Source organism: Sinohyriopsis cumingii, chromosome 7, assembly GCF_028554795.1.
Source record: "Sinohyriopsis cumingii isolate HCF-2022 chromosome 7, ASM2855479v2, whole genome shotgun sequence".
NCBI classification, from domain to species: Eukaryota; Metazoa; Mollusca; class Bivalvia; order Unionida; family Unionidae; genus Sinohyriopsis; species Sinohyriopsis cumingii.
The window spans coordinates 139,359,224-139,385,040 of NC_142967.1; the positions used below are offsets into that span (position 1 = coordinate 139,359,224).

General features: G+C 35.1%; 1 long non-coding RNA gene across 1 annotated transcript; it reads left to right on the forward strand.

Moving 5' to 3' along the window:
• Positions 1-21,629: 21,629 nt before the first annotated feature.
• LOC149796241 (uncharacterized) lies at positions 21,630-24,300 on the forward strand. Its single transcript, XR_016422173.1, has 2 exons — positions 21,630-21,732; positions 23,841-24,300. It is a non-coding gene; the product is annotated as an uncharacterized LOC149796241 (long non-coding RNA).
• Positions 24,301-25,817: the final 1,517 nt, after the last annotated feature.

Sequence of the window (25,817 nt, forward strand, 5' to 3'; positions counted from 1 at the left end):
ACGTTTTGCGATGATTTTGAGAATACCGGCAATCGTTGTTGTAGTTGAAACACAAAGTGTTACAACTACTGGTGCTGGTGACATCACTTTTATTGTTGATAATAATACGCCGGTTCCAGCAATAACATTAGACGCCGAATACAGAATTATATCAACAATAGCTACAAGTCTGTGTTATTTCTTTAGTTTTACTACATTCTCGGCAACGATATTTTTCAATTTTGTTTGCCATGCACGTGCTTGATTATATATATAATGTTGCGCTGCAACATCACGTTGAACATTGATCGGAATACTGACTGTATTGTAATTAGGTGGGAATTTAGCTACTAATTTCTTGAGGCTCCACAGTAAATGTTACCTCGTCGTTTTGATCTAACATCACTAACATGGATCCACTCGAGGAATAACGCCGTGAAATAGTGATAGATATTACAAATGTTACAACACCGAATACTGAGAGCCTGAATATACCGGTAATCTCAGCGCGATGTTTAATGGTTTTACTGAGTGGCGATCATAACGCTTGGTCAAACACTACTGTATATACCATCTTGTTAATCTGCTGGTGGGGAATTTTAATCAAATTAATTATTTGAACGATATTAGGAATTCCACTTAAAATATCTTCTAGCTTGTTTTTAATCATTTCAATGTCTGGCATTGTTATCTTTATATCGCCGAGTTTTGTGTTAATAGCAACGAGTTTCAACAGTCAACGGGGTGCTATATAAATCATCTGCAATTTTATTGAGTTTTTGAACAATTTTACGAGTATTTAAAAACGTATTTACTTGAACGTCATACTCGGCCCGCAACGTGGAAAATTTAGCATATACTGTGTCTACATATTTTTGTTTGATGCAGCATCTTCATTAGATGTTGGGTCTCTTAAAATAACTATTTTATTTCCGTTTACTTTTTGTATTTCATTTCTAATAGTTTCGATTGATATACTCGAGTCTCTGAATTTTCCGTCATTTGTAAATACTGAAATATTATCCGTAGCATCACCGAGCACTCTTCGAACTATATCATTCTATTTGATATTACTCGCCTTTAAAATACCGTGTTTATCCTGAAAAATAACAACTTCATCTTAATCAACTCCAGAGAGGTTCATACAATAAGCGAGCTCATTTCTAGTCGCGTAATTTGACAGATCAATATCATCTTTTTTATTATTGATCTTAGTGGCACCACTAAGAGATCTTCAGTAAATATCAACGATTATACTTTAAGATCTGTTTTAAACGACGCGGTTACTTGTATAACCATGCACGACCTTATGAGGTGGTAATGTGGATTTTAATATAGCATTGAGCAAATTAATTACTTCAGGACCACATATTGGTGGATCAGTTACAGTTTGTGTTGGCAATGATGAATAACAAAGTGGAATGTTTCTCCCGTATTTTAATTATATTGGCGGAGGAAGCCCATTTGAATAATAATGAATAGAACCGCGTGAATCAAATGCGCATGCAACACATGGAGTTCATGAACCAGAATTATTATCAAGATTTATCATTCCCGTCTTAGTATCATTCGATTGTTTTGGTAATAATCACGCATAAAAACACCCCTGACTTTTTTATATATAATTTGTATCAGCATCGAGTAAATCAAGATTTGACATTGGAAGAATTAACGAAGTTTTCCTGGAAATCTCAGACATCTTCCGTACCGATGAGGGGTTCATGGTAATGTTAGGCCACTTCCCTGTTTGTATATCCTTTTCTTGTTATTTTATCAACAAGCATACTGTCAACCTTTCCGGCAGTATCGCTTAAAACGCCAAGTGCAGATGTTTTGCGATGGCTGGGCTGCAGCGGCTATTAAACCTGTTGTAGCCGCAAGAAGTGGAAATATTCCACCAATTTTGACCATGTCATTAATTACGCTCGGAGAAAGGCGAAGTTGAACTCTGGTTTTTGATTCTAAAGCCCTATTAAAATGTTTAAGGTGTGTCTTGGTTAATAATAATTCGCTTGGACCACTACTGGAAATTTGTTTTTGTTTTAGTGATATTTTTTTTCTGCATTTACTTGTAAGTCTTTATTGTAATTTTTTCACTTGGCCTGGAGTCAGAGTGACATTAACGCGACTATACGACATTTGTATAATATGATGAGTGATTTAATTAAATGTTTTCTACTGATGCGTCAAAAACGCTCATTCGTCCATCAACACCTTCAATTATCATTGCTTGGTCGATGAGTATAACAGAGATTGCTCTGTATCCACCAGCGGGCATTTTAGTTACACGAGCTCGTAAGTGTATATCAACGACAGATTGCCTGAATATATATATAAATGTAACAATGAAAAGTAATAGATCGGATATAATGTTGTGGAATCCCGCTGAGATATCTGCAAACCAGTGTCAATAGTTTGATCAAGCCCCATAAATGTCATTAACCGATGATAACACGTGCTACATGATTTAATTCAAAATTTAACAAAACTTCTTCAGATGGTTCTTGATGTCCATTTGTCCTCAAAGCAACTTCAGAAACTCCAAGTGTGTCAACTACCATTGGATTTCATTCCTATGAATATATTCTAGCATTTTCCCGAAACGCGATGAATATATGTCGTGGTGCAGAAACTCCTTGCTGTGATGCTATTTGCCATGTGAATATCCCAGCCGCATTGCGTTGAGCGCTATATGTAGTCATTGTCAACCATGACAACAATGATTTACCACCTGAATTCATAAAAGCATGTAATTGTTTTTTTCAGCAAGTGATGGCGTCATTACCTCATCTACAGTGTCAGTTTTGTTATTATTACTTTGCCAGCATCAGCTGCCTTAGGTCTCCAGATTGCATCATTGTCAGTGGCTTATCTCAAAAGTACCATAGTGTGTTTAGCACCAAATATAAATTTTCTAACATTTCTACAAAATCCAAAGATATGTGATAAAGGAATCGCACATGAAACATTTTCTTCTTCATTTGACATTGATATGCGTGCTGCGAATTCAAGTTTGTAATTTTCGTTCATCGACATAACTGCGTCCCCAGCTGCATGTAGCGTTACATTTCTATCCTCAGGCTGATCAACGGTATCCTTTGCAGACATCACTGATGGACCCGCTGACCTTGAATAATTATCTGAACATGTTGCCAGACCCAATACCGTCGGACAAATATCAATATTTTCGAGACCCAATTCAATATTTTTTCCGTCAATCATGTACATATCACTGTTAAATGATGCCATGATACCATTGTAAACAAAACCAAGCCAATCTAAAAGTCCGTATGTTGTATCATTTGCTTTTAAAAGTCTACTTTCGACTTCAATACATTCTTCAGCAGGTAAGAAATATCTGCTTGTATCTTGAACTTGTAATTCAATTCGACCACGCAAATTTGGTACACGTGCGTCATACAAATAAAATTGATACTCGCGTATAGATTCATCTTTAAGAACCGGTGTCTATATCGAATTCTGGGTCGCATATACGCTTGAACATGTTTTATTACAAATGTTATCGTCTAACAAAAAAACCCACTTCCTGCTACTAAACTTGCCGTTATATACTTTTCCTTTTCTTTTCCTGATATGGGAACACCAGCTAACTCAGATAGTTTTTGCTTTACAGCTTGATTTATTATTTTACTGACATTTTCTGGCATCACTTCAGTGCTGGGTAATTGTACTGGTTGTGGTTTTCGTCTAATTAACTGTGCTAGTCTATCCTTGATTGTCGAGAACGCTTTACCGGCAAGATCGCGAATAGGATTTGTTTCACGAAGAGCCTAAATAGCTTTCATCCCTAATTGTTTTACAATCGGTATTGCTTTTGGGCCTATTCTACTAAATATAATCTGACCAACATCACCGAGTCCATCTCCGTAAATTGCTCTGTAAGTTGGTAATCGCGAATTTGCTACTCGAACCATGATTGGTCTAAGTTGAGCATGATATATAATCATTGTATTTATTACTTATTTATCTAATCACTGTGGTAATCATCAGCAATTTCATCAATGAGAGAAAGATAAACATCGATATGCATAATACCGCCAGTAAATAATCTTCGACTACTATCTAATATTGCATTAACCATTTCCGGCGAATAATTTCCAGCATATTTCCCTCCAATCAGACTTCTAATCTATCCAAGTCAGAAAGAACATTGTTTGGACAAGCAATAAGACAAATTCCTTTAGTAGAAAAAGCACTTCGGGTTGCGCCTTTATCCTCACTTATTGTTTCATCCGCTTTTTCCTTCCATGATCTTAAGGGTGATCTTTCTACTTTTGCTTTTTTGAATTGCTGCTTCTTTTTTCTTATTTTTGTATCCTTTCCAGTACTGTTTGTTTAATACGATCTTCTACTGCCGGGTTAAAATCTCAAAATTATAAACATCTTCTTTAGACCTGAATTTTGAAGTATCAGTAGCGATGTTACATACATCTGTTCTCCAATCAGCACCCTTTAAAGTTGTAACATATTCTGGTTTTACATACTCATTTCTCTTACAATATCCAAACGCAGCAATATCAATCACTTAGTTTGGGTCCTTGATAGCAGCAATACCTTCCGGTAGAATTTATCTGTAATGTTAGTTCTACCTCCTGGCAGAGGTTGTGGTCGAGCTGCTTGAAGACGGTCAGCAATATCAACAGGCAAAGTTTCAAGAGCTTTTTTGTGTTGCCTCAGTTGCCGTAACACTTTTCTTGGTTGGTTCGAAAATTGGTTTAAATAATTTGTATGTATCCTCTGCTAAGCCAACTTGAGATTCTTGATGTTCTTTTACTTTTCGTCTAACAGAATACAAACAGGAAGAAATTTCTTAATTGCTTCTAATCTTTCTCTAGCTAATCTAGTAGTATAAGACTCCATAGATGGTGCCATTATTGATATAACAATGACATAATTATACCAGCAGGGAGGGCGCGATCTCAATGAGACGACCGGCAGGTAAATGAAATCACGCGTACAAATTTAAATAACCCACAAAGGAAGAAAATAAAGTAACACAAAAAACCTAACCCAATTAGAGTAACTCTCAGTAAAGTTAGAGCCTTCGGTTTAGCAATAGTGACGTTATTTTTTTTTTCTTATGCGGGTTTAATTTAAACAAGGTACGTTTCAGTAAAAGGCCTGTTCGCCCTCTCTGCTACTTAGTAGCAGAACCAAAGAAGATTAATCATGAATAAGTGACCGATAAAAGAAATAAATGGATAAACGTTCTTTTGGTTTGAATTAGTCAAACACTCTCAAATATTTCTTTTGGTACAGCTTATTACAGTTTAGATAATTTTATAGTAAAATGCTCGTAACGAAACTAATGTATTCATATGACAAATTGTCAACCTGCAGTGATTGTTGTGCTGGATGAGCAGGTCTTAAGCCAAAAAAATGAATGCTACCCAGAGTGGTCACGATTCATCAGAATATATTTTAAACCATATCGAACCAAAACGTCGACAACTCTCAGGGAAATTGGTGTTGCCAATTACAAACACTTAAAATTGTCTACACTTTGTAATTATAAAATATCATCTGAAATACAAATCTGATCTGGCTATTAGTACATCAGGGCCATTGAAAAGATGATGAAAAGAACAATAGTACATTTCTGTAATCGCAAAAGCTCATGTAATTATTCTATTACGACTGGTAAAATGGTACGAGATACTGAACGCACCAAGTAACATGACTTCAAAAACTCGGGGCACGTACAAACACCACTCGTTTGTTGTTTTGTTTACGTTCTCCTTGATTGACAGCTAGTGGCTATGACGTCAATGATGTTTACTACTACTGACTAATGTCCAGTACTATTCATTCGTAGTAACCTCAAAATTAGATATTAATAACAATCAAAAAACTGACCAATAGTATACTATTTCCTGGATGACTATAACTGGCAATGATGCATTTTATTCTTTAATTAGGGAGTGAAGTCCATATAAAAGGCCAGTCCGTGGTCAACATGAACCAAATTTGCATCAACCTATAGACCAGGTCACATTAAAAACTAGCGATCTAGACATAACGAAGAAAATATGAATACCATCGCAGTTTTGACTCTTTGTCTGCTGGCTTCTGTAGTAACTGGTAAGGAAAATAATTATATATATTCGTAACATTCGATTGAAATCATTTTTAATTGAAAATCTTGGTCAAATATTTGTAGCAAGAAAAGACTCTCATATGGTAATCTTTCCAACTTCTTTTCTATCTCATAATCGATATATCTACATGTGTACATAAACACGGTTATCGGTAGTTTTATAAATAAAATGGTAAATGATATAGGAAAGTTATAATGTGTGCAAAGATTTTATTTTAATCCAGACATTATGTTGTGCTCTATGGTTCTTTCATCAGTGTTTGATTTCATGTCATCTTTATTTTTTTCAAGAACACTCTTCCGGGCGAAATTCACTAGCAAGGCTTCAATTTATTCAGTCACTTTGTTTATCATTTTACATTATATTAACAATAGAGTTAGTAACATTTGAATTAATTCTAAAATGTTAGTTATATCAGTTGAGTTTTAGACGAGTTGAAAATTCAACCGTAAAAACAAATGCAAATATGCCCTATTTACAAATAGCCAATGTGTTCATTTATTCATATGGATGATAATTTTTTATTAGAACGGAGTTAATATGTTATCAGTTTGGTGTATAGTGCACTAAGGCATTGCTGGACAATGATATAGTCTGATGTGACAGCTGACAATGATATAGTCTGATATGACAGCTGACAATGATATAGTCTGATGTGACAACTGAAAATGATATAGTGTGATGCGGTAGCGATAGTCACAATATCGCAAAATAGCATACCCTTTCATTTAGTCCATAACTTATATAACACGATGACAGTGAAACAGACAATTTTAAATTATATTTTAAAATGCCAGACATAATAACTGTGTATCTGTTTTCTTTTCAAGGAGAGGTTATATTTTACAGCTTGATAATTCATACCTTATATCATGATATAACTAATGATATAACTAATGTCATCAAAAGTTGTATTAAAACATTCTTAATATATGCTATTTATGGATTGGATAAGTATTATTATTTTGAAAAAGGACATACTTTCAAAGGTTAGGGTTCAAGTAATAATTATTTGTCACCTATAAAATTCGTTAAATTTCTTCCTCTTACGATTCTTAGAATTATTACATGAAAATTAAAATAATAAGTACACTCTCCAACTTTCCACAAAATAACATATGAATAAGTATTTAAACATATACAAGAATCGATATGTGTGCTTGTTTATGAGTGAATGTTTTCGTCATTGTACAATTAATGAGATCATATTTGAACTGCGACACATATCCCTGCAAGGTTAACTCAGGGCAGGTTGACTGTATCGTTTTCTTTTCTCGGTTTATGAAACATCTAGAAACATTTATAATTATTTTTTTATTACGCTTCCATACATTAAAGTAGTTTTAATCGTATCATTACGAAAAAAATAAGGAACAAACAAATTCATATATGTGGAGTGATCCGGTTATTATTATTCATTTCCAACTTTACAAAAGAGACAACGTTGAGGTTAAACAATATGTACCTATTACATTGCAGCTCAACGCCTTGATGACCAAAGAGGTTTGATAGGACTTAAACATTGCCCGTCATACTTCTGTGAGACCGGTGGATGTGGCCTATTTGCAACAGTTGCCAACTATTATGGTGGGCAATGTAGATGCCCTTGTTTTGGATTTGGGGGAGACAGCGGAGGAAAGATAATTAGAAATTGTCCGAGCAGCTTCTGCTTTAATGGTCAGTGTGGACGATTGGATACCTTCTCTTATCACCAGTCTCATCAATGTAGGTGTCTATGTTCAGGAAATACAGGATACGGCGGAAGAATACAGAATTAGACACTCCTTAATGATCAGTGTGACCTATTCGACACCTGTTGTTTTTTTACTACGAGTTCGGAGACTTTGACTGCCATTGTGGATTTTAGAAATAACTCCTTTGGGTTTAAAATATCGTTGTATTGTTGTCGGGGCAATATAGAATAAATATTGTCATTTCATCACGTTTTTGTCACATTCACTTGTTGGTCAAGAAACTCCCTCATTTTCTCCATATATACTTATATCTACATGTATTAATAATATAAAGGATATTATAAAAAAGATATCGAGCCATGGATCAGGTGACTCGTAAAGGTGTTAAGCACTTTAGATCACTCACATATATAGCAGATTTCCTTTCCTACTGGGGCTCCGAGTGGCCGAGTGGTCTAAAGCGCTCTCCGTTACGGATCACTACCATCTCACCTCTGTCTGCGTGGGTTCGAGTCTCGGATTCGGCTAATGTGGGTATGTGAGGAAGCTTGCCAGTAGCTTCTCGTGGATCGGTGGTTCTTTCCGGGGTTTTCCCGGGTTCTTCCTCCACCATTAATACTGGCCGCCATGTGTAGCCTATCGTGTGCTGAAAAATGGCGTTAAAACCTACAACAACAACAACAACAAAAATCCTTTCGTACTTCTCCCTTTAAGCGGGAGGTCGAGCGTTCGAACCCCGGACGAGTCATACCAAATACTTACAAAATCGGTAGTAACAGCTACCTCGCTAGGCGCAAAGCATTAACCGTTTACTGTTATGACGGGTCAGCCTGGTGTCAGGATAATGTGACAAGGTGGGACATCATACTACATGTCTGCGGCATGAAGCTCCAGTGCATGACACTATCTCTATATATATATCCACTCTGCAGACATCATAGCGATATGACTGAAAAATTGTTAAAGCTACGTTAAGATTCTAATCACACAAATTGACAAACACACACACACTCACCGCAGTGGCAAAAATGCCATCGTAGTGCTGCTTCATCTGGTGAAGTGTACGCATGCGTATGATGCATTATGCATAAATACCGTGAAAGCAAAGTCCTTTGTAAAAAACTTTTTAGTTTAGAGTGACAAAACATTTTGGACAGTATTTTTTTATGATAATGTGAGATAAACGAAAATTTATTTTTCAAAATATGCTTGCGGTATGTTCCTTTAATCAGCATCCTGTTTAAACGCGCATGTAATGGTTCAAAACTATGCCATATCTGATCAAATTGAAAACGAATCTGAATTAAAATTACACTCATAATTCAATACAAACATAGAAGAGTCAATTAATTTATACTTGAGGTAACCCATAGATTATATATACATAATGGGATATTTAAATGTATCTGTGGGAGGCGATTGATATCGCCACAGTGACGATACCACTGTTATTTCCACAGTGTAGACATCACATTTTAAACTACTTTATATTCCCATTTATTAAATATATATTTCCTTATGCATATTACTGAAACTAACATCTCCATATTTAGCCGTATTTAATTTTTGTTCTCTCTGTCTCTCACTATTTGTCTGTCTGTCTCTCTCTCTCACACAAACACATCTCATGAAGTTGAAAAACGTTATGCATTGCCATTCATGTATGATGAACGTACTACAACAACAACAACGAAAACGACTACTACTGCTAATAGTAATAGAAATGATATATCACGAAACGGTTTGTTTCAACATTATTAATATAATATGTTGTGCCGTCCTTAGAATTAAGATTGTAGATGATACGCTGTATATATGCTTATACAATGCTTCAATATGTGTTTGTGGCGTCCTGAAAAACAAACATTATATGTTGTGCTCTGTTTAGAATTAAAATTAGATGTACGTATGTTGTGTTGTGTAATATATATCGTCTTCTGAGCCTGACAGAATGTTGTTTGGCAATCTAGGAGTTCACATGGAGATTGTGTCGTCCTCGAAATGGTCGATGATGACCTAATATTGTTTATTTTCAATATATATATATATATATATATATATATATATATATATATATATATATATATATATATATATATATATATATATATATATATATATATTATTTTTCAAAGCTCATCAAATTGAATGCAGGAATGTGCATAATTCAGAATCTGATCTCTGTCACACGTGATCATAGAACTATGTTTTCGCCGTAGTTGATTTTATTGTTCTTGGGTCAATGCAAAATCTCCGTTATCGTATTCATTAATAACAATGTTAACACTAAATTGTTCTGTGTTCACTGGAGACTGTGCCATTATTGTTCTGACGGCATTTTCAAGTACCACGTCCTTGTCATGTATAAAGACCCTCACGTGCTGGTACATCATACAATATACCTCTTGATTTAATTAATTGTAAAACACTCTGTATGATCAAAAAATCTACGGACAATATATTTATTATAATGAGTTTTTATTTTTTTCTGAATATGTTACTTTTTCTGAATTTGGATAAAAATTTCTTATTCTTTTCGATACATTCTTATAGAACACACCTGAAATTATGTTTTTCTTACGTTGTTTGACAGTTTCTTTGCCACCTTTTGTAGTATAGAAATAGAATTCATGGAAAAATTTTAAAAGCCAATTTGAGGATCGCTGTGGTTTTCACCCTCAATAATTACGAAATCTGATAGATTTCCCTGATGTATTTTATACAAAAAAAAATAATTTTATCATCAGGATAAAATAAATTGATCCCGCGCTGAGGATGGAAATCGTTAAGATCTGACGCATAATTTTAAATTTATAAGTTCTCCACGCAGGTTCAATTAAGTATCCAGACTGGTCAGTAAGTTTGAAATGTATTCTTGATAACAACGGATTAAGAGATCGTAGATAAACATGATTAATAGGTTCTTGTACAATCAAATATCCAGGAGGTTCTTGCGGAGTAAAAGTATATAGTATATATTCTTGTTGAGCCTGATTTGATTATACAAGATCTATTTGATATTTGCCATCAATTGCGTCACATACAAGATTGACTGCGAGTGTTGATGTTATATTAACGATTCCTGGTGAAATATGACGCCCGCCAGCGTGTTCATCATTGTTATGTTTGAGAAGAAATGCTGGTGGGGCTATTTCCCTCCTTGACTAAGAAAATTTAGGCAAGTTTTCGTTGATAATTATTTTTAGTTCCTCATTATTAAATTTTGCTACTACACATGTAAAATCACCAGGTCCTTCATATTTTTTTGTCTCTTATTTTATAATAATTGATAAATGGTTTTCTGGGCCGGGGGAAAGAAATAGCGTGCTTAAATATTTCCTTAATGAAAGTGACATTAACATGATTATAATCTGATTCTAACTGATTTATATGTTGTATTGTTTCAATGATTTGTTGGGGCCCCGAGTGGCCGAGTGGTCTAAAGCGCTCTTCGTTACGGATCACTGCCATCTCACCTCTGTCTGCGGCGGTTCGAGTCTAAGATTCAGCCAATGTGGGCATGTGAGAAAGCTTGCCAGTAGCTTCTCGTGGGTCGGTGGTTCTTTCCAGGGTTTTCCGGGTTCTTCCTCCACCATTAATACTGGCCGCCATGTATAGCCTATCGTGCTGAAAAATGGCGTTAAACCCCACAACAACAACAACAACAACAACAATCAATGATTTGTTGTTTTATATCATCATTATAATGTTGTGATAACGACAAAAACAGATTTTATATTTTTTCGATTGATTGTTTGACCTCAGAATTAATGGGGTCGGAATACATTTTATAAACGTCCAAGTATCTTATTTTACCCCTAAAGGCATAAATGTTATATAAACCATCATCTCCATTCCACGGGAAAATATTTCGATATTTTGGAACTGTTATAAATTTTGTTTCGTTCGTGGTTCTGATGGTCCATGATACTCTAGTGAAATTTGTGGCCAACCTAAAACAGATCAGATTTTCGATTGATAAATATCTACAACGTAATCTGGAGAATGTATTCCAATTGCAGCTGATAGCGTTGGTTCGTGAACTGTTATAGCTAGTTTTGCTTCATTTTAGGTTAAAGTTCGATTCTACGTTGCAATTCATAATTAATTTTTTCAATCTGATAATTTCCTGTGGTAATATCGACAACCTGCCTATCAGGTGTTCCATCCGGTTTATTTTTATTTGCAAATACAAGCGAATTATTCGCATGTAATGCACCAAATAATGTTGATATGATATTTGGCCAGCTGTGATATACTCTATACTCATAATTGTGCAAGCGCTATTTCTTTCACTGGAATTGCATTTGGAAAGTTAACACTAATACTGTATTAGTTGAGTTCAGGGTTGTGTTATTTATGATTTGTTGAAGTAGCTCGCTTGGTGATGTCAGAGGAGTTGACATTGTTATTTGAATGCTGATTTTCTAAATCAATCCCGGTCATTGTTTCATTGTAAATTTTGATCATCTCCGTGAACTCAAAATCTGCTATTTTCCATCACTAAGGCTCATTGATAATAACTTTGATAATTTGGAGTATGCTAACGTCGCGGTATGTAATTTTATTATATATTCATGCAATTTTGCATTTGTACACGTACATAACGTTCTGCGATGATTTTGAGAATACCGGCAATCGTTGTTGTAGTTGAAACACAAAGTGTTACAACTACTGGTGCTGGTGACATCATTTTTATTGTTGATAATAATACGCCGGTTCCAGCAATAACATTAGACGCCGAATACACAATTACATCACAATAACTACACGTCTGTGATATTTCTTTAGTTTACTACATTATCGGCAACGATATTTTTCAATTTTGTTTGCCATGCACGTGCTTGATTATATATATAATGTTGCGCTGCAACATCACGTTGAACATTGATCGGAATACTGACTGTATTGTAATTAGGTGGGAATTTAGCTACTAATTTCTTGAGGCTCCACAGTAAATGTTATCTCGTCGTTTTGATCTAACATCACTAACATGGATCCAATCGAGAAATAACGCCGTGAAGTCGTGGTAGATATTACGAATGTTACAACACCGAATACTGAGAGCCTGTATATACCGGTAACATCAGCGCAATGTTTAATGCTTTTATTGAGTGGCTATCATAACGCTTGGTCAGACACTACTGTATATACCAATTTGTTAATCTCCTCGTGGGGAATTTTAATCAAATTAAATATTTTAACGATATCAGGAATTCCACTTAAAATATCTACTAGTTTGTTTCTAATCATTTCAGTGTCTGACATATCTGTCTTTATATTACCGAGTTTTGTGTTAATAGCAACAAGTTTCACGTCAACAGTCAACGGGGTGCCATATAAATCATCTGCATATTTATTGAGTTTTTGAACAATTCTACGAGTATTTAAAAACATATTTACGTGAACGTCATACTCGGCCCGCAACGTGGAAAATTTAGCATATACTGTGTCTACATATTTTTGTTTGTTGCAGCATCTTCATCAGATGTTGGGTCTCTTAAGATAACTATTTTATTCCGTTCATGCTGAGTTTGCATGTTATTGTAACGCCAGTGTTCCGCAAACAATTAACAACAGTTTTTGTATTTCAATTATAATAGTTTTGATTGAAATACTCGAGTGTCTGAATTTTCCGTCATTTGTAAATACTGGAATATTTTCCGTAGTATCACCGAGTACTCTTCGAACTATATCATTGTATTTGATATTACTCGCCTTCAAAACACCGTGTTTATACTGAAAAATTACAACTTCATCACAGTACGTGAATGGAAGATAGCCCTACGATCCAAAAACGAAACATCCCCTGGTAAGGATCAGTTAGGTTACATTATCTACAAAAAACTACCTATCAGTGTAACAAAATCCATAATCAAACTCTTTAATAGGATATGGGATAAAGGCCAACTACCCACCAAATGGAAACATGCCATAGTAATACCAATCCCCAAGCTAGGCAAAGATCCCAACAATATAAATTCGTACCGACCCATCTCCCTTACAAACAATATTTGCAAAATAATGGAGACAATAATCGCAAATAGGTTAAAAGACCACCTAGAAACCAATAACCTACTCTCCATAAATCAATGTGGCTTTCGGAACAAACGGTCCACCACTGACCAACTTCTCAGATTGGAAACAGACATCAAACTCGCTTTTAACGCACATAGGAAAACCGATCGCAACCTTATAGCGGTTTTTTAGACCTAGAAAAAGCATTCGACCTAGTATGGACCAATGGACTAATGGCCAAATTAAACCAATTTGGAATAACTGGACGCTTGTTCAACTGGATTGGAGATTTCCTCACAGGCCGGAAAATTACCACAAGAATAGGCAACACCCATTCGGAAGAATTTTCACTTGAAAATGGAACACCGCAAGGCAGTGTAATAAGTCCGTTACTATTTAACCTAATGGTAAACGACCTTGACTCAATGTAGCCTCCACAAAAATAAACTTGCCACAATTTGCAGATGATAGTGGCATATGGAGGAATGGAAATCCTGCCAATAACACAGTAGTTAAAGAAATCCGGCAGAGCCTAGACATCATAGGGAGATGGGCGGACAAATGGGGTTTCAAAATATCTCATGAAAAACTGTGGCAATCATATTCACCCCCAAACGAAATAACAAACTAGTCTATCCAAACTTCTATATACAAAATCAATTAATCAAATACGTAACAGTAGTAAAATTCCTAGGAATGTTCTTTGACAACCACCTCACATGGAAACAGCACATTGAACAACTCACCCAGAATTGTAACAAAGATCTCAATTTACTGAGGAACATCACAGGGACTGACTGGGGATCCAACCAGGAAACCCTCCTCACGATATATAAAAGCCTAATTAGATCAAAACTGGATTACGGTTACCAAGCATATAACTCGGCTAAGCAGCCTGTACTACAAAAACTTGACACTATCCAGAGAAAAGCCTTGCTATTATGCACAGGAACACTCCCCTCAACATCATTAGAAGAACTACAAACACTAACAGGAGAACTACCTTTAAAATTACGTAGGCAAGAACTGCTCCTCCGATACCCCATTCGATTAGATACCCACCCAGACAACCATCCCACCAAAATAGCTATAAATAAGTGTAAAGTTGTCTTCAAACCCAAAATCATACCTATCACACCGAGTGGCAAAGTAATCGTTGAACTAAGAGAAAAGATACCTCTACTAAAAAAAACAGGTAACAAACAATACAGACCAGGACAAATCACCATGGTTACAAAAACCACCAAGGATTAACATTGAAGCTACCAAATTAGGCAATAAAGAAGGACAAGAAAACTTACTAAACCTGTACTGGTAAACGAAATCAACCACAAATACCCGGATTATGTTAAAATATATACCGATGGATCAAAAACAAACAACCCACCAAGAACAGCAGTAGCAATAGTCATCCCTGAATTCAATATACAAACGGGATCCAGATTACTTGACTATTGCTCCATTTACACCACTGAATTCTGGGCTATACTTGAATCACTACAATGGATCAAAGACAAGCAAATACCTAAAGCAGTCATTATAAGCGATTCCCTAAGCGTTATCCAATCGATCCAAAATCGCAATACACACTCTAGGGAACAATTCCTCGACAGAGCATGCCAATTAATCAACGATATCACTACAGCACATCAATTAGTCGAGCTCATGTGGATACCGTCGCACATTGGAATCTCTGGCAACGAAACAGCAGACAAAGTTGCAAAAACCAAACTAGGAGATCAGAACTCTATCAAGCTTAACTATAGCTCTACAGAAGCAATAAGCCTCGCACAAACATATATAGACCAAGCATGGCAAGATTTTTGGAACTCCTCCACAAAAGGTAAAAAGCACCATGAAACCCCCAAAAACGTAGACAAGAACATACAGCTACCTAAGGGTACCTATTTAGAACAGAAAACCATAAACAGGATAATAACTGGAAAAACTAAACTAGCAAGCAGTTATGGAAGGTTTATAGGACCCAAACCAGCAACCATTAACTGCTTTAACTGCCACACCACCGAAGATCTACACCACGTATTCAATATATGCCCAAAATATCAACCCGCTCGGAAAATATTTATCAAAAACCAAAAATAGATTGGATCACCACACACATACCCAGAGTTACTTATGGACTCTAATAAAAATAAACAATCAGCATATACAAATATAAATCAATTCATAGACTCAGCAGGACTTAGGAACAAAATATAATTACTATCCCCACAAAACCAAAAGACCCAGTAACTAGCTAAATAAATTTAGAAGCAACCACATAAAAAAACCATAACATATGATTCAATTTTATAAAAGTATTAATAAATAATTCACTTACGAAGCACCTATAAAAAACTAATGAAACCACAAAATCGGATGTCATAGATGTCCTTAACGAACCGAGTAATCAGCTAGGATTCCTGTCCTAGATATCCTTAACGAAGCGTGTGTCTCTTGCTAAATAAAGTATAAATAACATTAAATCTCTAAAAACATCAATTAATAAATAACTTAAAGAGGTAATATCTAAAAACTTATAAATAACATAACGTAGGAAACACACCATAAACACCTCGACTAGTAATCCCATAATAACCTTGAAAATCTCTCTTCATACATGATATCTACTAAGAACCTCTATAAACAGCATAGAACATCCCACCTACTTTTAGAACATTTTGAAGAAATAAAAAATCTCGAAAAAAAACCCCACACCAGGCAAATGCAACAAGAAACCAGCGATGTAAAGCAAGCAGGACCGTTCCCGAGCTCTCCTTCCCACTAATGACAGCCAACCATTCAACTGTAGGGACCTTTATGGATCCGCAGATTGAGGCCAAACTATCAGGGTTCCTTGATGGTCTGATGGAGGTGGCACATGCACAATTGTGCGAACGCTACTATAATTAAACTCAACAAAAACAACAACAACAACTTCATCTTAATCAACTCCAGAGAGGTTCATACAATAAGCGAACTCATTTCTAGTCGCGTAATTTGACAGATCAATATCATCTTTTTTTATTATTGTCCTTAGTGGTACTACTAAGAGATCTTCAGTAAATATCAACGATTATACTTTAAGATCTGTTTAACACGACACGGTTACTTGTATAACCATGCACGACCTTATGAATTGGTAATGTGGATTTTGATAAGGCAATGAGCAAATTAATTACTTCACGAACACATATTGGTGGATCAGTTACAGTTTGTCTTGGCAATGATAAATAACAAAGTGGGATGTTTCTGGTGTCTTTTAAAAAATATATTGGCGGAGGAAGCCTGTTTCAATAAAAATGAATAGAACCGCGTGAATCAGATGCGCATGCAACACATGGAATTCATGAACCAGAATTATTATCAAGATTTATCATTCCTTTCTTAGTATCATTAGGTTGTTTTGGTAATAGATCACGCATTAAAACACCCCTGACTTTTTTATATTTAATTTTTATCAGAATCGAGTAAATCAAAATTTGACATTGGAAGAATTAACGAAGTTTTACTGGAAATCTCAGACATCTTCCGTACCGATGAGGGGTACCCGGTAATTTTAGTCCCTTTCCCTGTTTGTATATCCTTTTCTTGTTATTGTATCAACAATCATACTGTCAACCTTTCCGGCAGTACTGCTTAAAACGCCAAGTGCAGATGTTTTGCGATGGCTGGGCTGCAGCGGCTATTAAACCTGTTATAGCCTCAAGAAGTGGAAATATTCCACCAATTTTAACCATATCTTTAAGTACGCTCGGACAAAGGCGAAGTTGAACTCTGGTTTTTGATTCTAAAGCCCTATTAAAATGTTTAAGATGTGTCTTGGTAAATAATAATTCGCTTGGACCACTACAGGAAATTTGTTTTTGTTTTACTGATATTTTTGTTCTGCATTTACTTGTAAGTCTTTATTGTAATTTTTTCGCTCGACCGGGAGTCAGAGTGACATTAACGCGACAATACGACATTTGTATAATATGATGAGTGATTTAATTACGTGTTTTCTACTGATGCGTCAACAACGCTCATTCGTCCATCAACACCTTCAATTATCATTGCTTGGTCGATGAGTATAACAGAGATTGCTCTGTATCCACCAGCGGGCAGTCAAGTTACCTGAGCTCGTAAGTGTATATAAACGACAGATTGCCTGAATATATATAAATGTAACAATGAAAAGTAGTAGATCGGATATAATGTTGTGGAATCCCGCTGAGATATCTGCAAACCAGTGTCAATAGTTTGATCAAGCCCCATAAATGTCATTAACCGATGATAACACGTGCTACATGATTTAATTCAAAATGTAACAAAACTTCTTCAGATAGTTCTTGATGTCCATTTATCCTCAAAGCAACTTCAGAAACTCCAAGTGTGTCAACTACCATTGGATTTCATTCCTGTGAATATATTCTAGCATTTTCTTGAAATGCGATGAATATATGGCGTGGCGCAGAAACCCCCTGCTGTGATGCTATTTGCCATGTGACTATCCCAGCCGCATTGCTTTGAGCGCTATATGTAGTCATTGTTAATCATGACAACAATGATTTACCACCTGAATTCATAAAAGCATGTAATTTTTCTTTTTCAGCAAGTGATGGAGTCATTACCTCATCTACAGTGTCAGTTTTGTTATTATTACTTTGCCAGCATCAGCTGCCTTAGGTCTCCAGATTGCATCATTGTCAGGGGCTTATCTCAAAAGTACCATAGTGTGTTTAGCATCAAATATAAATTTTCTAACATTTCTACAAAATCCAAAGATATGTGATAAAGGAATCGCACATGAAACATTTTCTTCTTCATTTAACATTGATCAGCGTACTGCGAATCCAAGTTTGTAATTTTCGTTCATCGACGTAACTGCGTCCCCAGCTGCATGTAGCGTTACGTTTCTGTCCTCAGGCTGATCAACGGTATCCTTTGCAAACATCACTGATGGACCAGCTGACCTTGAATAATTATCTGAACATGTTGCCAGACCCAATACCGTCGGACAAATATCAATATTTTCGAGACCCAATTCAATATTTTTTCCGTCAATCATGTATATATCACTGTTAAATGATGCCATGATACCATTGTAAACAAAACCAAGCCAATCTAAAAGTCCGTATGTTGTATCATCTGCTTTTAAAAGTCTGCTTTCTACTTCAATACATTCTTCAGCAGGTAAGAAATATCTGCTTGTATCTTGAACTTGTAATTCAATTCGACCACGCAAATTTGGTACACGTGCGTCATACAAATAAAATTGATACTCGCGTATAGATTCATCTTTAAGAACCGGTTCGTCTATATCGAACGCTGGGTCGGACATAGGCTTGAACATTTTTTTATTATAACTGTTATCGTCTAACAAAAAAAAAAACACTTCCTGTTACTAAAGTTGCCGTTATATATTTTTCCTTTTCTTTTTCTGATATGGGAACACCAGCCAACTCGGACAGTTTTTGCTTTACAGCTTGATTTATTATTTTACTGACATTTTCTGGCAATACTTCAGTGCTGGGTAATTGTACTGGTTGTGGTTTTCGTCTAATTAACTGTGCTAGTCTATCCTTGATTGTCGAGAACGCTTTACCGGCAAGATTACGAATAGTATTTGTTTCACGAACAGCCTAAATAGCTTTCATCCCTAATTGTTTTACAATCGGTATTGCTTTTGGGTCTATTCTACTAAATATAATCTGACCAACATCACCGAGTCCATCTCCGTAAATCGCTCTGTAAGTTGGCAATCGCGAATTTGCTACTCGAACCATGATTGGTCCACGTTGAGCATGATATATAATCATTTTATTTATTACTTATTTATCTAATCAATGTGATAATCATCAGCAATTTCATCAATGAGAGAAAGATAAACATCGATATGCATAATACCGCCAGTAAATAATCTTCGACTACTATCTAATATTTCATTAACCATTTCCGGCGAATAATTTCCAGCACATTTCCCTCCAATCAGACTTCTAATCTATCCACGTCAGAAAGAACATTGTTTGGACAAGCAATAAGACAACTTCCTTTAGTAGAAAAACCAATTCCGGTTGCGCCCTTATCGTCACTTATTGTTTCATCCGCTTTTTCCTTCCATAATCTTAAGGGTTATCTTTCTACTTTTGCTTTTTTAAATTGCTGCTTCTTTCTTCTTATTTTTGTATCCTTTCCAGTACTGTTTGTTTAATACGATCTTCTACTGCCTGGTTAAAATCTCAAAATTATCAACATCTTCTTTAGATCTGAATTTTGAAGTATCAGTAGCGATGTTATATACATCTGTTCTCCAATCAGCACCCTTTAAAGTTGTAACATATTCTGGTTTTACATACTCATTTCTCTTATAATATCCAAACGCAGCAATATCAATCACTTAGTTTGGGTCCTTGATAGCGGCAATACCTTCCGGTGGAATTTATCTGTAATGTTAGTTCTACCTCCTAGCAGAGGTTGTGGTCGAGCTGCTTGAAGACGGTCGGCAAAGTTTCAGGAGCTTTTTTGTGTTGCCTCAGTTGCCGTAACACTTTTCTTGGTTGGTTCGAAAATTGGTTTAAATAATTTGTATGTGTCCTCTGCTAAGTCAACTTGAGATTCTTGATGTTCTTTTACTTTTCGTCTAACAGAATACGAAGAGGAAGAAATTTCTTAATTGCTTCTAATCTTTCTCTAGATAATCTAGCAGTATAAGACTCCATAGATGGTGCCATTATTGATATAATAATGACATAATTATACCAGCAGGGAGGGCGCGATCTCAATGAGACGACCGGCAGGTAAATGAAATCACGCGTACAAATTTAAATAACCCACAAAGGACGAAAATAAAGTAACACAAAAACCTAACCCAATTAGAGTAACTCTCAGTAAAGTTAGAGCCTTCGGTTTAGCAATAGTGACGTTATTTTTTTTTTATGCGGGTTTAGTTTAAACAAATTACGTTTCAGTAAAAGGTCTGTTCGCCCTGTCTGCTACTTAGTAGCAGAACCAAAGAAGATTAATCATGAATAAGTGACCGATAAAAGAAATAAATGGATAAACGTTCTTTTGGTTTGAATTAGTCAAACACTCTTAAATATTTCTTTTGGTACAGCTTATTACAGTATAGATAATTTTATAGTAAAATTCTCGTAACGAAACTAATGTATTCATATGACAAATTGTCAACCTGCAGTGATTGTTGTCCTGGATGAGTAGGTTTTAAGCCAAAAAAATGAATGCTACCCAGAGTGGTCACGATTCATCAGAATATATTTTAAACCATATCGAACCAAAACGTCGACAACTCTCAGGCAAATTGGTGTTGCCAATTACAAACACTTAAAATTGTCTACACTTTGTAATTATAAAATATCATCTGAAATACAAATCTGATCTGGCTATTAGTACATCAGGGCCATTGAAAAGATGATAAAAAGAACAATAGCACATTTCTGTAATCACAAAAACTCATGTAATGATTTATTCTATTACCACTGGTAAAACGGTACGAGATACTGAACGCACCAAGTAACATGACTTCAAAAACTCGGGGCACGTACAAACACCACTCGTTTGTTGTTTTGTTTACGTTCTCCTTGATTGACAGCTAGTGGCTATGACGTCAATGATGTTTACTACTACTGACTAATGTCCAGTACTATTCATTCGTAGTAACCTCAAAATTAGATATTAATAACAATCAAAATACTGACCACTAGTATACTATTTCCTGGATGACTATAACTGGCAATGATGCATTTTATTCTTTAATTAGGGAGTGAAATCCGTATAAAAGGCCAGTCCGTGGTCAACATGAACCAAATTTGCATCAACTTATAGACCAGGTCACATTAAAAACTAGCGATCTAGACATAACGAAGAAAATATGAATACCATCGCAGTTTTGACTCTTTGTCTGCTGGCTTCTGTAGTAACTGGTATGGAAAATAATTATATATATTCGTAACATTCGATTGAAATCATTTTTAATTGAAAATCTTGGTCAAATATTTGTAGCAAGAAAAGACTCTCATATAATAATCTTTCCAACTTCTTTTCTATCTCATAATCGATATATCTACATGTGTACATAAACACGGTTATCGGTAGTTTTATAAATAAAATGGTAAATGATATAGGAAAGTTATAATGTGTGCAAAGATTTTATTTTAATCTAGACATTATGTTGTGCTCTATGGTTCTTTCATCAGTGTTTGATTTCATGTCATCTTTATTTTTTTCACGAACACTCTTCCGGGCGAAATTCACTAGCAAGGCTTCAATTGATTCAGTCACTCTGTTTATCATTTTACCTTATATTAACAATAGAGTTAGTAACATTTGAATTAATTCTAAAATGTTAGTTATATCAGTTGAGTTTTAGACGAGTTGAAAATTCAACCGTACTATAGTATACTTCACATGCGATACATAAAAACAAATGCAAATATGCCCTATTTACAAATAGCCAATGTGTTCATTTATTCATATGGATGATACTTTTTTATTAGAACGGAGTATATATGTTATCAGTTTTGTGTATAGTGCACTAAGGCATTGCTGGATTTTCAGGTAGTTTACTTTTTGTGACAATTACCATTCCTACATTGAGACCTATTATAGTTTATAAGCATTCAATGTTTTTCTTTATGAACCGTGTTTATCCTAAAAAAGACGAAATGTGTGCAACAACTCCAAAAGGCTTCTAAAAACTTAGATAATATGAGTTAAAATATTTTACGTTTGATTTTCTTAGGACAAATATAGGTTGCATTGTCCAATAGCTGCTTGAAATTATTAAGTCCTGATCATATCAGGCAACATAGTTATACATCAAATCATTGAATTATGGCAGATTTTATGCACGATTGCAGTCTTGACCAAATATGATATTTAATGCCATAATGGTATTCTGATATCTCTCTTTGTAGACAGAACGACTTAATAAATTGATCCACCAATTCGAAGCCATTTTTTAAGTAATTTTTTTTCTTCTTCAAAATCGTCTAATGACAATTCATAAAATGAAATGAACATACCGTCACTGGTTTTAAAAGTTCCTTTACCACAATTGTGAAGTTAATGAAAAATAACTAAATAAAGATGACTCCCTTATTTCACGAATGATATAGTCTCATGTAATAGTTGATACTTATATATTTTGATGTGATAGCTGACCATTATATAGTGTAATGCAATCGCTGACAATGATATAGTCTGATGTGACAGCTGAAAATGATATAGTCTGATGCGGTAGCGATAGTCACAATATCGCAAAATAGCATGCCCTTTCATTTAGTCCCTAACTTATATAACACGATGACAGTGAAACAGACAATTTCAAATTATATTTTAAAATGTCAGAAATAATAACTGTGTATCTTTTTTCTTTTCAAGGAGAGGTTATATTTTACAGCTTGATAATTCATACCTTATATCATGATATAACTAATGATATAACTAATGTCATGAAAAGTTGTATTAAAACATTCTTAATATATGCTATTTATGGATTGTATAAGTATTATTATTTTGAAAAAGGACATACTTTCAAAGGTTAGGGTTCAAGTAATAATTATTTGTCACCTATAACATTCGTTAAATTTCTTCCTCTTAGGATTCTTAGAATTATTACATAAAAATTAAAATAATAAGTACACTCTCCAACTTTCCACAAAATAACATATGAATAAGTATTTAAACATATACAAGAATCGATAGGTGTGCTTGTTTATGAGTGAATGTTTTCGTCATTGTATAATTAATGAGATCATATTTGAACTGCGACACATATCCCTGCGAGGTTAACTCAGGGCAGGTTGACTGTATCGTTTTCTTTTCTCGGTTTATGAAACATCTAGAAACATTTATATTTATTTTGTTATTACGCTTCCATACATTAAAGTAGTTTTAATCGTATCATTACGAAAAAATAAGGAACAAACAAATTCATATATGTGGAGTGATCCGGTTATTATTATTCATTTCCAACTTTACAAAAAGAGACAACGTTGAGGTTAAACAATATGTACCTATTACATTGCAGCTCAACGCCTTGGTGATGAAAGAGGTTTAATAGGACTTAAACATTGCCCGTCATACTTCTGTGAGACCGGTGGATGTGGCCTATTTGCAACAGTTGCCAACTATAATGGTGGGCAATGTAGATGCCCTTGTTTTGGGTTTGGGGGAGACAGCGGAGGAAACATAATTAGAAATTGTCCGAGCAGCTTCTGCTTTAATGGTCAGTGTGGACGATTGGATACATTCTCTCATCACCAGTCTAATCAGTGTAGGTGTCTATGTTCAGGAAATACAGGTTACGGCGGAAGAATACAGAATTAGACACTCCTTAATGATCAGTGTGACCTATTCGACACCTGTTGTTTTTTTACTACCAGTTCGGACCCTTTGACTGCCATTGTGGATTTTAGAAATAACTCCTTTGACTTTAAAATATCGTTGCATTGTTGTCGGGGCAATATAGAATAAATATTGTCATTTCATCACGTTTTTGTCACATTCACTTGTTGGTCAAGAAATTCCCCCATTTTCTCCATATATACTTATATCTGCATGTATTAATAATATAAAGGATATAATACAATAGATATCGAGCCATGATCATGTGACTCGTAAACGTATTAAACACTTCAGATCACTCACATATACAGCATATTTCTTTTCATGCTTCTCTCTAGAAGCGGGAGGTCGAGGGTTCGAACCCCGGACGAGTCATACCAAAGACTTACAAAGATGGTTCTACCAGTAACCTCGTGTGTTTGGACTGGTCGGCCTGTCGTCAGGATAATATGACTGGGTGGGACATGATGCTGCATGTCTGCGGCATAATGCCCCAGTGCAAGACATCATCTCTATAAACTGCCCCACGGCAAACATCGTAGCGATATGAATGAAAAATTGTTAAAGCTACGTTAAAAATCCTAATCACACACACACACCCTAGTGGCAAAAATGACATCGTAGTGCAGCCAGATGGGGTGAGGTGTACGCATGCATAAGAAGCATAACGAATTAATGCAGTGGAAGCACATTCATTTGCACAAGACTTATTAGTGTAGAATGACATAACATTTTGGACGGTGTTTCTTGCATTATAAAGATAGATAAACGAAAATATATTTTTCAATATATGCTTACAGCATGTTCATTTAATCAACATCATGTTTAAACGCACCTGTCATGTTTTAAAACCATGTCATATATGATCGAGTTGACAATGAATCTGAATTAAAATTACAAGCATAGTTCAATACAAACATACAAGAGTCAATTAATTTATCTTGAAGTAACCCATAGGTTATATATGCATAATGGGATATTCAAATGTATCTGTTGGAGACGATTCGTGTCGGCACATTGACGATACCACCTTTGTCGCCACAGCGTAGACATCACATTTGGAACTACCTTATATTCCCATTTATTAAATATATCTGGCTTTATTCAAATTACTGAAACTAATACCTCCATATTTAGCCGTATTTATTTTCTTCTCTCTTTGTGTCTTACTATTTTTTTTCTCTTTCTCTCTCTCTCTCACGCACACACATCTCATTGCCATTCATGTATGATGGACGTAATGCAACAACAACGGCTAATAACAATATAATGATATATCACGAAATAGTTGTTGTCAACATTATTAAAAGAAAAATTGAACTGTTTCTGAAAAAGCGACTCTTGATATTTACTGAAGTTTGTGTAAAGTAAAATTCCTACAGATTGTTTCATCAGTCGATGACTTGCTCAGTTCAAAGGATGTCACTATTTTATAGGCTTTGTAGCTATGTAATTGTCCGTACTATGACGTTCTTGAATCAATTACGCCGATGTTTGAAATTAATCGGCCACATATTAAACACTTCTCATCGGATTTAATTGATACTTTCAATTAATATTCATTCAATGCACATATGAAAATAAAAATTCATTTTCCTGTAATAGCTGCGATGACTAAAATGCTTGATGAGTTCTCCATATTTATAATCTGTTTTATTCA